Genomic DNA, 15,155 nt, shown 5'->3' with positions numbered 1-15,155 from the left:
CGTCCAAGTTAACTTTTCGTTTCGAGGCAGGGGATACAGGGTAATCCAGAAGAACTGGAAAAAAGGTTGTGAAATTGCGTAAATTTGTTTATTTTTTGTTTAGTGACACTGTTATTCAAAATCAATACATACACATATATAACAAACATCAATTGTGACTGATAAACCTTTAACTACATACTAAATAATGCATTTATTGAAAATATTTATTACTGATAACAAGATTGTAACCGTGTTTTTAATAGCAGAAAGCGCAAAAAATATTTAATGATTGGTAAATGCTAAAAGATTTATTGTGGTCTACTATAGTCTCATAAGGTAGAAATACCGTGTGTAATGCTCATTTCTTTCAAATTTAACTCGATATTCTTCATAAGAACCATTGTTTTCGACATTTATTCATTCTTTTAGGAATATTGAAACAACATTATTAATTGTGGTAAACCTTATCTGGCAGTACTTAAGAGTGCATCTTTGACTTTATTACTCGAGTGAATGCACCTTCAAACCGGTTTAACACCAACATGTCACAGTAATCAATACCATCTGTGTTAAGATGTCGGGAATGTGTTAGACGAATGATTTTGTTTTATGGAGCTTTGAAGAGCGATGAATGGCACTAAAGTGGTGCCAAATGGATATCTCAAACACCCATTGGTAAGTCATTTATTTTTTTCCATTTATTTTTTTGTCTTGATTTTTGAATATATAAACAGTCAATAAGTAGGACATCTCGTTAAGAACGTTCACTTGAAACAGTCCTCTTCTTATCCACACTTCGACAAGGAGTGGGGCTACTCTGCCTAAATAGCCGTCAACGAGTATTTTAAGAAATATCAAAATAATAAAAAATGGTGTCCCAGTGGTTGCACCAGTCAATTGTTACCATGCCCCCCCCCCCCATAGTCCACCTAAATGACCGTCAATGGGTCTTTTGACGATTTTAAGACTATGGCAGTTACAGGGATACACATGAAATGTCAAAATAATAAAAAAAAGTATCCCTAATTGCTCATTATTGTAGCTACCCCCCCCCCCCCCAGTCTAAAATTATAGACGTGTAATACATTCTTCCAATCCTTACTGGTTGACGGTACATTTTCTGACAGGGCACAAATCCTGAACACCGGCTAAAACACGCGTTTGTTTACCGTGATCGATTATTCGATGATCTAGATAAATACAGAGGCTTGCCTTGGTCACACTTGCAAAGTTTCATCTTGTTTTGTTAGGCATTTTTCTAAAAAATGCCATTTATTTAATATAGCATACTTTTTAATTATAATTGTATGACCATGTATTTTCGCTTTTCAAGTGTTCGGTATTTGTGCCCTCCATAGCGTATTTTGAAGGGTGATTTACTATCCATAAAATTGAACGATTTTCGACATAATATTGATGAGATCGTGAATCTGTACTTTGACAGCTGTTTTCACATGAACCAAAGATGTTTCATACGAAAGTTTAACTTACTACAACATAAACTCTCCAAGATAATTGTAAAAAACATCAGAAAGTGTTCGGATTTGTGACCTTAGCCAGTAACGTCTAAACGGGTTTGTGCAAAAACCGGGGGTGTTTTGAAAAATATTGAAATTGTATTAAGTGAAGTATTTTATGGTTTAAATTGATCATAAAGGTTTATATTCATACTTTACCATGTAAGTGAAAAGTTATTTTGCATTAAAACACATTATTTACCTTTCCAATAAAACAAAAGTTGACTGACACAGACAACAATTATGCCAAGCGGAACAACTCGACCCAATCGTAATAACTCGGCCACCACTGACAAGCTTCTAGATAGACCTCGAAAATACAATCGTAACAACTCAGCCATGGCCGAAATGTTCCAATTGTTTAAAAATTGTGCCCTGAAGCCTTGCAGGTGCCCTTCATGTATATATCGCTATGTTTTGACAGCAAGAAATGAAAAATAAACGTCAAACTCATAATTATTCATAGGATATGACATTTTTATGTATGGAACTGATATAAAATTACATAATCTGGTAATATTTCTTGTTTTATGATATTTTTGAGATATTAAATGCTTTAACCCAGAATCCCGATCGGAATAACTACCCACTTTTGATACTAAACAATTTGTATGTGAAGGATTTGCCATATCAAAAAAGATACAAAAATCCGTAAACGTACAATTCTTTGGCAGGGTTCGACACTAACAGTAGTCCGGTAGTCCGAGACTACCAGATTTATGGTCGGACTACAAGACATTTTAAGTCAATAGTCCGTCGGACTACTAGAAGAAAGTAAATATCACATCAGTTAATTGAGCATAAAATCTTTATTACGCTTAAACTTGCGTAAAACGTGATGTCAAGAAGCCGATTATCACCGGTAAACACTCATTGTAAAGCTTGCCGAAGATGGCCGGGCAGTTCCGGACAACATGGACTGTTAACCGAATTTCGCGCGCATTTCGTATAGCCTTTCGATTAATGTTTAAACCAGTCAGTAGAATGTCTTTATTTAGAAAGGGAAAAAAACATTTTCACACTCTATGGTGTGTTTTAATCGTCAGACATGTGCACCTCTGCTTAAATGTCAGCAAGGTAGATTTGGGTCCAAGTGGCAGATTTTCTATAGTCCTTGCACTTTCAGTCAAAAACAATGAAAGATACGATGCAGATAAACACTTGACGGTTGTAACTATTTTTAGATTTTCTGAAAATACGTCATGATTATTATGGTTTAGGGTATTGTCAAATGTCGGTGTTTATTTAAAGCAAACAGAAGGAATATTATGTCTGGCTTATGCAATCTTTTAAACTGGCTTTTAGAAGAACAGCTGATAAATTAATCATACTGCCAAAACAGGTATAATGCAGTGTAAGTGCAGACGATGACAGAGTTGTGTGCTTTAATTTTCGCGCCAAAATGTAACATTTTATACATTGAAGCTAGGGCCAATAACAATTAACACCACGCCGATAGCGATAAGGCTACACCTACAGTGTCACATGACCTCCGACAAATACCCAGAAGCAGACGATAATAATACAAAAGTTATAAATGACAATCAGATAAAAAATGCATGGAACATGGTAAAACGTAGCAATAAAACCAAGTATAACATTAAATAAGTTCATTATTATTAATTGTATGCAATGTATAATTCAGGTAGAAAAATGTCTAGACTTTAAAATAATTTATTTCTAAATAACATCGGAATTTTGTTACAGTACAATAACAGTCTCTATTTTAAAACTCAAATAAAGGGAAACAAAACATGTATTAATTTCCTATCCGAAAATCAACAAAAAAAGATGTTTGTATAGATCCATTGTCAAAACTCAATGGATTTCGCTGTTTTTCTTCCTTTTTCGATTCAGAATCACCTGTTTTATACAAGTGTAATGCATTATTATCATTATTTATATAACTACCTTATTGTTTCTCTCAATGAATAAATTTCCGTTTTAAATGACATGCAAAACTGTTCTAACAATAAGCATAGAAATTTTGAAACGACCATAGTCATTATACATGCAAAGGTTTTTACTTTGATTTGCGTCATTTTAAAATATGATTTTGTTTTATCTATACGTATATACTTTTTGTGACCTTAAGCTATATATCAGATATTTAATTAAATTTAATAAAAAAATGTAACTCACATAAATTGAGGTGTCTTTTTCACTAATATGTCAAACAAATTTAAATGCAAATGTATATGCCTCGGTTTTAAAACTTTTCGCACAATAAGGAGACAAATTTCAAAATCAAACTAAATCGCAATATATCATCAATATTGTACACTAATTCTCATAATGATATTTCTTATTTTAAGGCTATTAAAACGGAAATATACGTATATTATGTACGTTTACATTAAGACATTTTGAGAATTGAATTAGTCTACTAAACAGTCCCTTGTTATCAATTATAATTTTAGCGGCATAAAGGGAAAATGTCAGTATTTCGGATTTCTTAAACTGTCTTTACTATCTCTCAATTATGAGACATAATTTGTGTTAAATATATATAACAGCGTAATTACACTACTGTTGATATGTGAGGATTGTCGGAGGTCATGGCGGATAGCAACGGCAACTGATAAGCCCTGCCTAATTTGGACGCTAGTTTGAGTGACAGGCAGCGTCATGTTAATTGTTATCTTACTCCCATACAAAAAAAATTAATAACACTTTCGGAATTTATTTCATCATGTTTTTTTAAGTATTATATGATATGTTGTTTAGATTAACAAAGAATACTGAATAGTAGGATGCCAATAATCAAATATTGTTTATCAGTAGGATGTCTGTCATTTGTGCCATAACTTAGCAACGATCTCAGTCGAGGTGTTTTAGTGTCAAGTGATTTATTGCAACATTTTCCTGAAAGTGACAGATTATGGGGTATTTTAGCATGGTTTTTAGATTTTTAATCTGAGGTATTTTAGCATAGTTTTTAGCATTTTTTTTGGTTTTAAAATTAAATTTAATGGCCAAAAATTGTTTTGAAGAATGTGGAAATTTTAAGATTGAAACAGATAAAAATCATGACCAATCAAAGGGTTATACTGACAATGTTCTAAGAAGGCTAAGTCTCACAAAACACTGAAGGAATCCGTTGCAGGCTTGCATTTTTATGGACTACCATAGTTTTTGCTGGACTACCCAGATTTGGGATCCAGTAGTCCGAGGGACTACCTTGTGAAAAATGTTAGTGTCTAACCCTGCTTTGGTCTACTAAGATTTAGCTTGTGAATGTCATTTTACAGCGAAATCAACAAGTTAAAAAAATACTCATGACCTGTTCCTTATCAATATGAAATATCTTTAAACTTTTAGGAACATTATGCAAAAAAAACAACAGTATGTTTTACCTTCGGTATAAGAAAATAACTATTTTCTAATAAAACTACTGTTGAAAAATGTAAGCTAATGAAATGGAAAATAAAAAGGCTTCCAAACATGCCATATTTTCTTGAGACCATTCAGGGGGATTAATGTTCAAAAGTCTGAAAATTCAGGGGGATTTTGGTAGTATTCAGGGTTTTTTTTTAGCAGGTCTAATTTGACAAAATTTCAAAGTATTTTAAGACGCAAGTACACAAAAACAAATTGCCATAATTTTGAAAGACTCCCGAGGGGATTATGTCCAGAATTTAAGGGGATTTGGGTCACATACCAGAGAATTTTCATCATCGCCATGTAGCATTACGGGCATGACACACGTGCCAATTTACCTTGTCTACCCCTTTTTCCAGCACTTCATCTATATTTTAATGAGACACAGCCATATTGCATAATAAAAGCACTCACTTGCAAAATAGAATACTTCACAGAAAAATATGTTTCAGAGACAATTTAATGGGCTTACCTTCCTCTAAAATTGGATACAAAATCTGCTCATTATGATCATAAATGATGACTTTCAGACTAATAGAGAGAATGGAATGATTTATCAATATTTTTCATTTCAATTCCCAAATAGTCAGATTTGTTTGCTTCTGATAAAAAGCAAATGCATAATTTATTGTTTAAGTTCATAAACATATCATCTTTTGGCATTCATCAAAAAATAAAAACATCACCACCATAATATTAAAATAAATAAAAGTCATTTCATCCGAATTGTCTACTTTCAGTTTCTCTTCTGGAAGTTCTGTTATTTTCCGATATTTGAGATGAAGGTCATGTCATGTATGTAAACATATTAGTGGGTCATAACAAAGAACAGCATTGTCTATTAGTTATTTTAATCCTTTTCTTTACCAAATAATGTACTGTCACCTTTAAATCATAAATCATTTTGATGACAATGACACATGTTTAAACACTTTAATTTGTTACATCCTCTCTGATTGGATAAAACCTATAGTTTTAACCAATGAAAATCGTCCTTTTATCTGACCAGTCTAATTGACATTTCTTATGCAAATTCTGACAGTTTCAATCAAAACAATGCATGAAATGTGCCCTGCTGACTTATTAAGTGTCACCCAATTGGTGTTGTTAAAACACACCATCAGTTGATAATCCAATTAAGACAAGAAGGGCATTATAACTGCAAACAGGCATATATAATTAAACCCTGTGATAATTTTGCGTAATTTTAAACACACTTTTTTTAATTTCGGGGGATTTTCATCCCCCTCCGGGAGACCGGGGGATGGGTCGAAATTCCGGGGGATTTTTCCCCCTCCGGGGGATATGGCATGTATGTCAGCTTCTGGGTTGCTTTGAAGTTGAACTGCTCACATGAACCCACAAAAGATGTGTAGGTATGTGCTTAACAATAAAGGATAAAACATTAAAATGAAGCATTTCAAGTGGAGGTTTTCATTAGGGTAGTGCTACCTTAAACACACACTTTACAATTATTTTTTTCTCTTTTTTAATCTATTTTCTTTAACCAATGGACTATACAAACAGTAGGGTCAGTCCCAGTATACAGGACAATTATTCAATAAAATGTTTATCCTTTTGATATCATAATTGGTAAAAAAAATATCAAAATGTAAAGAAAAAATAACAGAGACCAGGTTCAAACTGTGGTCGCCAAAATTGCAGTCCAGTGTTGTATCCACTGCTATGAAAGTTTACATTTATTTATTTGATTTAATATATACCTAGCTTGGTAACATTAAGTGATAACATCGACTAGCCAATCACACATAAAAATTAATTATACTAGGTATACCCACCTAGTAATCTTTTTTATGGAAAAAAAATGTGAAAAATCAATTAATTGTAAACTATGTGGTACTTCAGTTAGTTAGTTTCAATGCATTGTACACATTGATACCAAATTCATGTCAGTTTTCGACAATTTTCTCTTCTTTTGCTATTTCATCATACGGTGTATAGCCCCTGAATAAAGTTTTACTCTGTTTCATTGAGTATATTTCTTAAAAATCCTTTCTTTGTTCTAATCTGCTAAAAGGTCACAGTCATGTGAGCATCTTTGAGGCCTCTCAGTTATTATAACCAATGCACCAGTCAATTGTACCAATGCACCAGTCAATTGTAACGGTTACTAACCACGCCCCCCCCCCCCCCCGGTCCGGGGTATACTGGGAATAGTCGGGAATTGGCCGTGTTTTTACTTTCTATGTGGCCACGCAGGGCCGGGTGACCGCAGTGGTTTTGTCTTTGAGCCAAATTTAGCCGAGATTGGGCCTTATATAGAGTCTCTGGTGTGCAGGGGCATTTGGCCGGGGTTTTACCATCAGTTCGTTCCCGCAGGGGAGGGGATTAGACCCAGGGTTGGCTGGACCGAAAGTCAAAGTCCCCGCTATTCCCTGGACCTGGGGGCGCCAGGTTACAATTGACTGGTGCACAACATATAAGATATTTATAAAATAAATAAAAGTACAGTTAATCAATATATTTTAATTTTAATGTGGTAAATTAACAAAGAATTAGATAGATGCTTTATGCAAAATCTCACAAAGATGTAAAAAATTACTAAAGAGTTCAGGTTTGCTAGTTTGTAAAAATATTTCATGGAATCATGGTAAATTGTTATATTATATGTCCAATGACAGCCCATATATTTTTTAACTACTTGAACCTTTCTTGTTATAATTCTTATTATTATTTTTTTTTAGTTGATGTGTGATGCTGATAATACAGAGACAGCTAGAGTGACAGAGTTTGATGAATAAACTTAAATTAAAAAACAGTGAGTACAATAATCTATTTTAACATGTCTTGTGTGTAAAGTGTGATTCCGAAGCAGTAAATATATATATATATATGTATCTTTAAGTTTTGAATCACAAATTTAGATCAAAGATCTATTATCACACAAAACTTAAAGGATATATATGAAAAGTCATGTGAATTGTGCAAGTCATATAATATAAAATTTATATTGATCAAGTCAAGCCATGCCATGTAAAAAAAACTGACATCATATCAAAGATTGTATGAATCATTCTCAGAGCTATTGAAAATATTTAATTGGTTGTAAGCGGACCATGCACGGTAATTTTGAGTAACCCCACCAGCCAATACAATATGGCTAAAAAGGCTTTGATAATATTTTTTATCTAATGTTTATCTTTCCTAAAATATTTATATTTATAAATCTATTTACCAGTATAAATCTGTATTTATTTATTTATTAATGCATTTATTTGCTCACTAATATATACAATACACTTATCGTTGTATAATGTCTAGCTAATACATGTATACAAATATGCATAATATGCATAATTATTGGGGGGGGGGGGGTCATAATTACCTATGGTGTACTGTCTTGTTCTTACGAAGATATGATTTTGACTAAAATCCTTACTGAAAAGGCAGTGCAGACTGGCCTGTTTAAATAATTAATTAAATCTTAATGGGTTTAAATGTATTTTATTTTATTTTTAAAGATATTTTAGAGTTTAAAAGGAAGAGAGTCTGTTTTAAAGACTAAATGATTATATAGTCAGGATAAAAAATAATTATTTTTCAAAATCAAGTTCAAATAATTTTCCATTATTTGGCAAATGGAAAAAAGCTTTATATATTAAGAATGTTTTACTCGATAGAAAGTAGGCCTAGTATCTTTTGCATTGCAACACTAAGAAAGTAAATATTTATTTTTTGTCTTTTACCAATTCCATCAAAGTCTGTGAGTGGCTCATGATGCTTAGGCCTGCCAATTTAATGGTTTTCGAAATCATAAATTGAGACAACTTATAACTTTTGTATAAAATCTTCAAAGCTTTCAATAACTTAACATGTCATCCACCTTATTGTCTCAATTTAAAAATAGTTTTCACTCAACAACTTACTTATTAATCAGGATAATAATTTGATAATGACTATCACTATCATTCTGTAAGATAATGTACTGGTACATAAATTTAATCCCCAATATATCAGATGAGTGTGATAGTATATGCTCTTAATAGTTGTAGCCCAGAATTATACGTAGGAAACAATAGAGTCATTGGACTGTTACACGAATTTCAATAGCTCGAAATTCGCCTTTTATTTGTACCAGCATGGGAAAACCCTGTTATGTTAATACATATAGCCCGGAAGTAACAAATAAAAGGTGAATTTCGAGCTATTGACAGTCCAATGACTCTATTGTTTCCGAAGTAATGTGTGTATATTACAACGGTTTAATTTTGTTTGTACCGGAGGATTAGGTCGGAAAAACTAGAATAGCTATAATTCCGGGCTACAACTATTCCGGGCTATATGTATTAATATATATATATATATATATATATATATATATATATATATATATATATATATATATATATATATATATATATATATATAAATGCACGAAATCAATGTGGGATTTTCATTAAGTTTTGGTTAAACCATCTTTGTAACAAATTACAGTTACTTCCAAATTACATCTTATTCTACATAATACAAACTGGAGGACAGTTCTTTTTATTTGGTAATGTTAAGAGACTTGAAGACAAAAAAAAATGTTTAAATTCAGAAAACCTTACACAAAGTAGAAACCTTCTATTAATGTCATTATCTTGAAAAAATGAACATGCCTTTTAGCAAAATTTTTGTATCAGTCTGTGAAAATCTACATTTTGCCTTCGACATGTTATACAATTTAAGGATATTTACATGGAAATTAAGTTCAATTCTAAATTGACAGTCATGTATTTCTTCCAAAATTTTCATAGTATAGGAACATGAATTTTTTTGAATTTAAGTGCATAACTGCAGATAATGATCATTATCTTAAATCAATTACAAGCCAATTCATAGTCATGCATATAGCCGCCTTTTCAAAATATGATAGTGATTGTCTCAAATGACCAGTCTTTCTCTGTGGGGGGTGGGGGCTGTCAGTCATAAGGAAACCTTTAAAAGGCATATTCATTCAGCCAATCAGATGTCAGGTTCAGTGAAAGGGGCGATGCCAGGTCAAGTAAAAGGGGTGGAGCTAAAATAAATACTGACATTCAATGAAGATAGATCCCCCTTTGGCCTCACAAATATGTATCAGTCACACTAGGGGGTGTGACAGGGTCAAGCCATAATGGAGCCATAGGCAAGCAGACTTTTATTAACCCAACAACAGGTGTAATTTTTACCAACTGAGGAAAAAACTTTAGAGGTTTTATTATTGCTCATTTTTTTATACAAATTAAATATCTAACAATGACAAATATAAAATATGATAATTCAAGCATAATATTGACACCAAACATGACACATCTTGCAAATGGTCTTGAATAAAATTCCTACACTTTTTATAATGATAATACATGGGACCAATATCAAAACCATTATCCTGTTAAATAGGACAATGGATTTGATATTGGTAATTCGCAGACAATACAATGTAATTAAGTAAAAAATATACACAGTATGCACATCTGGCTTCAAACAAAAATTGTTGCTTAGGCCAAAAAAAAGTATTCATAGTTTCCATTTAAATATCAAAAAAGGTAGGCATACGGTAACTGTTGTTTTTTTAGGACCATGTTTCTTTGGCAAACTGACCTATATCAGGGAATTATTAAGGTCTTTACTAAAAAAGCACATATTGATCAAAACACCAAAAACAAAAAAGGATCAGAAGGATGAAAATAGGGTCAGTTGGGCGGAAACAAAGATTTTTGAATCCTTATTTTGTCAATGATGTCATGTCAGTGATCAAAATGATAACACAATTTAAGCCCTGCATTCTGGAATGTGGGGCTAAATTCTTGATTGTGTTATAGTAGGGCCAAAAATAAAATGATTCGGTTAGGGTTACATCCTTTTTAAAAACAGAAAGAGTAAAAAGTATAAAGGATTACATTTTTAAAATACATAATATATATGCGTTTTCACTTTAAAATACATGCATTGTTACAGTCTTGTTTTCAGTAAGTAACTTTTCCTTAAATGCATTCTTTGGAAAGTAATTTAAGGTTTATTATTCAAAATATATGTTAGTCAACTTGTGTATGTATTGATTTCCAACTTTTTTATTTTTTGTTTAAACTTTATGTATTAGAATTTCTTTGCGTAAATACCTGCTTATGTGATAAAAGACTGCTGACTAAAGATTAGATTTCAGATTTTGATATTTCCATTCCAAATTTAATGTTTTACAGCTTAAACTGCTACTAACAGTTTAAGAAAAATGCATAAAACATCAATTTTGGATGGAAGTATGAAAAGCTGCAATCTGATATTTTGTCAGCAGTCTTTTATCGCTGGTTTGCAGATATTTACGCAAAAATTCGCTTGTTCGAAGACAAAATTTTTAAAAAAAGTTGTCAAAACGTTCAATCTGTGAGGTTGCAGCTTTAATATAAGACTAACATAAATATTAAAAACACATGAGGCCGCTTTAATATTAACATGTCAATATCAAAAAGAAGATGAAAACTGAAAACTATGAGAAAGTGTTTTTATAATTAAAAATAAATTGCTTAAAGCAAATATCTGAAATTAATAATTGTCATGCAAAGCAGCCTGTAATGAATATGAATAGATTTTGGCCTTGAACACCTTTTTATGAAGAGTGTTTTGAAGTAAGGATTATCATAATGCTGAACTTAATATTGTACTGTAGCTTTGTAGCAAATCCTTATGATTAAAGTCACTGTGTCTTCCTTATGCTGTGATAAAGATCTCCATAGTAACATTTCTAAACCTAATAAATTAAGTGAAAAAGGGTGTTTATTGGGGGTAATAAAACACATCTTGATAATGGCCAATTAGTTTTAATCTTTCAAGTGTTGGTAGGATGGGAGGGGGGTCTTAACTTTTTGAACTGCCAATATTTTCCTGGTTATTTTGTCCACCATGTCAAAATGATCTGGGTTGTTTTCAACCCTGTCTAAATGGGTTGGACGTGTTTTGTCCCCTTAGTCAAAAATGACATGGGATGTTTTGTCCTACATTTTTATAAAGGAGTTCAGAATAAATAACACATTAGTTTTCGTGCTTATGTAAAATAAATGCAAATGACTTTCATTATAAGTTTAAAAAATACTCTTAACGCTGCATTCTCACAGATTTACCATTTTTACAACTTTTTTATTTTTGTCTTGGAAAGAGCAAATTTTTGCGTAAATATCTGCAACCCATTGATGTAAGATTGTTGATAAAAAAACAGATCTTAGATTTTCATATTTTCGAAAATGTTTTAGAGCTTAAAACCTTACTAACGGTTTAAGAAAAATGCATAAAACATCAATTTATGAACTTAAATATAAAAATCCGCGATCTAATTTTTTGTCAGCAGTCTTATTAACTGGTTTCCATGGATTGTAGCGAAAATTGGCTTGTTCCAAGACAAAAATTAAAAAGTTGTCGAAATGTTTAATCTGTGATAGTGCAGCTTTAATTATGGTAGCTTTTCAGTCATTTGCCTATATATGTCTATTTGATTCAGTAAATACTTCATAATATTAAAGCTAGGCTTATTAGGATATGCTTATTTTTCATTGGGTTCTATTTTTAGCACATAACAGCTTCATTACAAGAATATATTAATTATTATTAAAGCTGCATGCACTCTCACAAATTTACCGTTTTTACAACTTTTTTATTTGTTTTTGTCTTGGAAAGAGCAAATTTTTGGGTTTAATAGTATCTGCAAACCAATGATAAAAGACTGCTGACATAGATCATATCGCAGATTTGCATATTTTCGTTTGAAAGCCAATGTTTTGTGGGTTAAACTATTACTAACAGTTAAAGAAAAATGCATGATCTAATTTTTTGTCAGCAGTTTTATATCACTGGTTTTCATGGATTCTTGAAAAAAAAAACTTCCTCTGTTGGCCAATTGAGAACAAAATCAAGAGGTTTTGGGTTTTGCTGTTTATATGTTCTGGAATTTTTCAAAAGCATTTATTTATAGGACTTATGAATTTTATGTACAGCATTCTGTATATTGTCAAGTGTCCTTTTTTTAAATTATATACAACATGTATAAATTTAATGTTTCAGGAAATAACCACCATCTCTCTCAGAGGTCATCTTTCTCATTATTGTGGGAAACCTCAAAGGGCATCAGGAAAACCTTCATCAACCTCTTTGTGCCCAGTGGCTTGTGCAACAGTGTTTCAGAAGTATAAATACCTTTTTAATTTGTGTATATCAATTGTATAATGACTTGTTTTTATATATTAAATATATATATATATGATTTATTATATATATATAGATGGTTAATCTTATGACTTCCTGATAGTATTTAAGTTGTGAAATATTAAATAATCTTATCATAAAAATGCATGGAAATGACAATAAAAAAAAGATATTTGTCGAATAGGAAGTTTCACCTGTCCTGTTTATATTACAAATCATTTTAAATCAGACAGAAAATTCAATATACTTGTTGTATCTCACTGTTGATTTGTCTTCACATTTTGTATTGTCACATCAAGCCTGTTTGAACATCCTAGAGAAGATAAGTGTATAGAAGCGGATATGATATAATAAATATGCATATAAATGTGCTTGGGATTATTTTCAGATTATCATTAAAATGGGGATAATGGATGACTGGCCACACATATGGGGCTATGGACAAGCTTCAGAGCAGGCTGCCAGGTGGTGGTGTTAGTAGTTTATACTCCGGGTCCCGGCGTGAGCACATTGAAGGGTCCCAGAGTGACAGTTCAACCACCCACACCTATCCTGGGCAGAACCAGTACTAGGTGCCTTCACCTCTGCAAGGAACTGACAGCTTCTGTACATGCCAGGTGCAGTGGTACAGTGCGAATGGTCGTAGAAAGGATTTCATAACCAATCACAACAGAGGTCACCTGGTCCGCCCGGGAATCGAACCCGGGATGTCCAATTCAGAGTCCAACGCTCTACTGATTGAGCTGACCGGGCGGACATATTAGCTACATTAGATGACAAGCCATCTATGCTGGACATTCTTCACAATAAAATGTGATGTCACAGGAGCTGTCTATCTCAACAGCTCACACTGTCCGTATTTGACTAAAAGAATGAATGAAGTCACTGCAGAAGTTAGATTGAGGAATGTCCATGTCACTACCCATCATTTGGAAGGAGTTGGATAAAAAAAGTGTGGCCTATGTATTGAAACAGGTCCGATTTCCAGTTACGGACAGTCTTGATTTGTCTGATTACATTTTTGACCAACATGATGGTCTAAAAGAACACTTACTGGTAACTGGTAAAATCATGGCCCAGTTGTTCCAAGAGGCAGGCGAGTGGGAAGTTACTAGACTCCATTTCTTTATGGGTTGATCTGAGGTTCCAGTTCAGTTAAAGTACTGATAGAACACCAAGTGTTTGCCATAATACAGCAACATTTCATTTGTAACTATGTATTTGTTTGAATTGTTGAAACAGTACTGTTTACTAAATAATGTGTATGTATATGAAGAATAATATTATAAATAATTTGTAAGAACCTTTTGATATTAAGTAAAATGTCGATAAGTCTAAATATGTATCTGCGAATCATTTTTGTATATCTGTAAAGATTACATTGCCTATATTCCTCAATTTATATTTTTCTTTTAGCCAGTCAATAACTTTGTTAAGTTCTATCTTCAAAATTGTCGGGACAGGGATTATAGCCCTTAATTAACCCAAATATGTAACATTCAATGCAAAATTGGCTGCAATTAGGCAGTTCAGATGCAGGAACAAACATCACTTGGGTCCTTAATAATAGCTTTCCATCTGACATTGAAGATCCAATAAAAGGAATTTGTCATGTGACTGTTTATTAACTCTCAATTTATTGAAAGTGAAATTACTTACATGATTTGTAAGAACTAAATTATAATGATATCAAATGATTGTTTAAATTAAATAAAATAGATGATTACATACATGAACTATTTTTATTTCTTGTTTGTCAATATGAAGAGTAATGCAATGGCTTTTGAATTTCATAAAAAAGGATGGAAAAATGTATGTTTATTGTTTATAAAGCAATTAATTAAGTAATAAAAGTTGTTTTTTTTTCTTTTTTCAAATTGTGCTATCTTATAATACAGATCGTTATTTGTTTAATTTTGGTACAAATGAAGTATATAAGGTATGTCTAATGTTACAAATAGCAAAAATTCAAATGCAAATCATGGTGACTTGACTAAATGTGAATGCTAATTGAATCAAAATAGTTAATAAATAATAATGTTCATTTGAAACAATTGAGAGTATAAGTTTGGTTTGTGTATGCCATATATTCCCAGGGGG

At 32.1% G+C, this 15,155-nt stretch overlaps 1 long non-coding RNA gene across 1 annotated transcript; it reads left to right on the top strand.

Annotated features, from left to right (window-relative positions):
• Nucleotides 1–374: 374 nt before the first annotated feature.
• LOC128245653 (uncharacterized) lies at nucleotides 375–14,856 on the top strand. The gene is made up of 4 exons (XR_008263205.1): nucleotides 375–657; nucleotides 7,586–7,659; nucleotides 12,915–13,036; nucleotides 13,444–14,856. It is a non-coding gene; the product is annotated as an uncharacterized LOC128245653 (long non-coding RNA).
• Nucleotides 14,857–15,155: the final 299 nt, after the last annotated feature.

This window comes from Mya arenaria, chromosome 9 (assembly GCF_026914265.1).
Source record: "Mya arenaria isolate MELC-2E11 chromosome 9, ASM2691426v1".
In the NCBI taxonomy this organism is placed as follows: domain Eukaryota; kingdom Metazoa; phylum Mollusca; class Bivalvia; order Myida; family Myidae; genus Mya; species Mya arenaria.
The sequence above is the reverse complement of the archived record's forward strand: the minus strand, read 5'-3'. Positions and strand labels throughout refer to the sequence as shown.